Genomic DNA, 4,278 nt, shown 5'->3' with positions numbered 1-4,278 from the left:
GTGTGTGTGTGTGTGTGTGTGTGTGTGTGTGTGTGTGTGTGTGTGTGTGTTCTTGGGGTTTTTTGGTTTTGTTTTTGCATTGTTTTTTTTTGTTTGCATTGAAATTCATAAAGGGACCCAAACATTTAACAAGTGGTTTCTATATTGTCACTCCAGAACTGGCCCACTAAAAGATTTTATCTGGCCTATGGTGGGTCCTTCAGCCTCCTCCCAGTCCAGGTAAGTGGGGAAGCTGGGCCGTGGCACATGCAGCCAGTCCCACCACCCACAGACGCACAGAGGGGTTGGGTTGGCATGGCTTCTGGACTCACTTCCTGATAGCTTCCAGCTGCTGCTGCCGGTGTCTGCCACTACCGCCAGATTTGGCCCCACTGCCCAGGAATCCCAGCCCATTCACCTTGCGCCCACTGCTGAGGACACCAGACTGAGTGGGCAGGCGGGATCTCTGTAGAGACCCAGGACTCATGCAGGTAGGGTGCACTAAGCTGGGCAGATGGATGGGGCCACAGGTGCATGAGGAGCAGCATCCAGGAGTGGGATGAATGGGCAGGGGGCTGGGCTGGGATCAGGATTGAGGGGCAGTGACAGTGCAGAGCCAGGGCCTGGGGTAGAGCCCCAATCCACTGCCTGCAATTCCCTGCAACAGGTGCCAGCTCCATGGGCAGGTGTGTGCAGGGGGCAGATTGTGGCTCTGTCTGGAGCCCCAACTCTGTGCTGTCACAGCACTGGGATCCTGATCACAGCCCCAGGCCTGCCCACCCAGCCTGCTCCCAGATGCTGTTCCCCACCCACCCATCACAGCCCCATCACATCCACCCAGCTGAGTGTGGGGCAGACCAATTTAGGGCATTTTGGTGAGCTCTTCTGGGCTGGGGGTGGGGATGCTGGCCCAGTATGGTGGGTAGGGTGGGTGTTGATCTGGCCTGTGACAGCTCACCAAAGCTCCCTAAGTGGCCCTCCAGCCAAAATAATTGCCTACCCCTGCCCTAGACTGTTAGGGTTTATTTATGCAGTAATAATTCTGCAGTTACCTATTTTGTTAGTCAGTTTTAACATTTTTGACGTCTTAATGCTATAGTCTTCAAAGTGGCATTATTAAAATGGCAATTATATCTTGTCAAAAAATCTGTGAGATTTCAAGCTCACTACTTTTATTTTAAGTTTTAAATTACTACATGTTGATCTGATATCTTGCTCTGTTTCTGGACACAGATAAAGAAATAATGCCTTTCATGTGAAGAAAGTCAAAATTAAGCTGTATCTATTTTTTAAAACTCTTTCTCACAGATGAATGTGTTTCAAGCCACAGTGCTGCTTCTCCTTCATCTAGCAGGAAAATAAAAGGTTTAATTATTTTGTTACTTTTAATTTACTCCCATTAGATAAATTAGAAAATGTTGGTTCAACTTCAATAATATTTTCAATGAGTTTAGCTTCAGTGTGTTGAACAGTGTTAATAGTCTGATACAAAGTTATTATGGTTATTAATTATTTGGGTTATATTATAACCTAAAGGCTCAACTGAGATCTGAGTTCCATCTAGTAGAAACTGGAAAGTTATGAGGCCAGCATGAATACTTGTACAGAGCAGAGTGAAGAAGGATGAGGAATATTTTATGCCTTCTCAAATAATCTCAACTGACACCTCATTTACTAACTACTTATATATTTGCAGACACCTTATTTATAGAGCACAAACACATTGTGAAAGGCAGCTTGCCTGTGATGGCCAGAGCCAGAAGGGTTAATAACAAAAAGAAATCTGCTTTTTGAAGGTATCTGAAGTAACTTATAGGAGCAGTTTCCTGTCTGTTTGGAAGAAATTTTATACACAGCTTTTTATACTAATCTCCAGACAGTACAAACTTTAAAAATCAGAGCTAAGGATTATAACTGCAGATGTAGCTGATTTATGATTTTTTTCTTAGAGTCAGTAAAAAACTAATAAAAGTAATCACAAGGTATAATTAACATAGTGTGTTGAACTTAGGTGTGGACATGTCAATCTCAGACCCCAAAGTGATGTGGTGTGATTTGCTTATTGGGTAAACCCAAGCTTGGGCAGTAACTTATTGTAATGATTTTTAACATATTTTAACCCCGTAGAATAACAGCTATAAAGTAACACTACGAATGGCTATATAACCAAAAATTAGCATAAATAAGATACAAAAGAGTATGCACATTAAGTAACCCTCAGGGAAGGACAGAACAGAAGGGTCACTGCTGTCCCATCCCCCCACGAATCTCTCTTACTCCCTGTGAGAGCGAAGACCAGATCCTGACTGAGGGGCCTCCCCTGGTTTTCCCTCTGACAGCCCAGTTCAGAAACATCTGACTTTGCTGAATCAACTTGACGTGTATCTTCTAACTGAAGGACTATCGATAAGTTGCTAACCAAGTGGGAACTATTGGTTAATTTCTTTATCTGTTTTATTATCACTGTCAAATTTAACTTGTATTGTTATATTGTCTGTTTATTAGCTTAACCTTTTTACTAAGTGTTATATGTGCAAACTATATCTTTTGTTGTTATAAGTAAAATTTATTCTCTTTTATAAGAGAAAGTTGTCATTGCTATCCTTCCCAGCATCACCTCGTCGATCCTGAACCAAAAAAAGTCCAGTGGCTAATAAAGTTGCAGTGCTCAGTCAGTCTGCAACTAAATTGATATACTCACAGTACCAAACTGGCCTGTGACACCTGCCCCAAAGAGCCTGCAATCTGCATAAGGAACACGGAAAAAAAGCAAAAGGGAAAGCAGAAGTTCAAGGAGTTATGCAAGGATGCGGAGCAAGTCAAATGCAGAGCCTCAGAACTCAGGTACTCTGTCAATTGAGCTATACAGCTTTGTCTTGAGATGTGGACTATACTGGGCCTTTATTATGCTAATTTTAGAATAATAATATAATATTGTAACCATCAGAGCATAAACTTGTTAATAATAACCAGCTTTGACATCACAGTTATTCCACTGATTTTTGTGATGATGTGAAAAAGAACATATATGCAAACAAAATCTTTGATCATTGATGGTGGTCTACCAGAAGACTGTGCTTTAGGTAATACTTATATCTAAAGTGAAACGTTGCAGCATAAAATTCATTCTCAAACAAAAGCCCTTTTCTTGGGTGACCTGCTTGTCTAAATGGCCATGGCCACAGTTGCAATCAATGCCTACAAAGAGACTTCTCGGGACAGCAAACATGACTGATTATTCACAAAAGAGATTTCTTCAGCAGATTTTGTCAAGAATTCTACCTCCATATGAAGGCCCATTGCCTGTATTCATCTGTGTTCAATTCACCCACAACATGAACACTTAATATTCTGAGTTTCAGTAGAAAATAAATATAACTTGAATTTCTTACTTTCTGTATACTGCATCCACTAAAGTCAATATAAAGAAGAGATCAGGCCATAGAGAATGTATACACAAGGGCAGTGTTCATTACAGCTGTTTCTATAATAATAGAAGCGCATCTTATGCCCAGAATGTATGAGGATCTGAGAATTGATTTGCTCGCCTACTAATAGGTCCTAGGAAGATGTGTCCATATTACTTTTCAAGGTCAAGGCATTTAAAGGCTTAATTCTCACCACTTACATTCCCCCAAACTTACTCAATTATACTAACTCCCAAATATTTTACCATTCATAGTCCCGAAACCTTAAATCTAGCCATCAACACACAGAGGTCCTTCCAGTTGCCCACATTTCAACAGCGTCTACAGATTCTGCACCAACCTGACTCTTCTATGCCCAATACCTGCTCCTCTTCAGCTATAAAATTACACCCCCTTCTCCCCATTTGCCAGTTCCCAAATGTCAGCTTTGCTCCTATAAGTTATTTTCCTTGGCAGTTTCCCTGAATGGCTAGATAAAGTCAGCTAAGAAAGGAGAAGAAGCACCTGGTGCAATTAATGTGGCCCTGGACTACTGGGAATGGTTTATCCATCTCTGGCAACAACAGCCAGCCTGAGCTACAGTCTGTTTCCTCAGGGAGTCTCTCCAATAACACAGCAAGTCTTGGCAGTATCACATGCAACTGCATAGTTTTCATCAGCACAGGACAGCCTGGCTGCTTGCCAAAACTTGGCATAAGTATATATGATATGACATGGCAGTAGTAACCACTTTGCAACTTGGCTTTAGGTTGGGGAAGATAATTCAATTCCTATTTCCCCCAGTACCTGTATATAACCATTCATTAAGCCTATTGAATCAGGCCTTTGCAAAGGGGAAAAAAAAGAGGAAAAAAAGGAAAAAAAATCCTCA

The sequence above is a fragment of the Gavialis gangeticus genome, unplaced genomic scaffold (genome assembly GCF_001723915.1).
Source record: "Gavialis gangeticus isolate Ggan-Ray unplaced genomic scaffold, GavGan_comp1, whole genome shotgun sequence".
Taxonomy (NCBI): domain Eukaryota; kingdom Metazoa; phylum Chordata; order Crocodylia; family Gavialidae; genus Gavialis; species Gavialis gangeticus.
The sequence above is the reverse complement of the archived record's forward strand: the minus strand, read 5'-3'. Positions refer to the sequence as shown.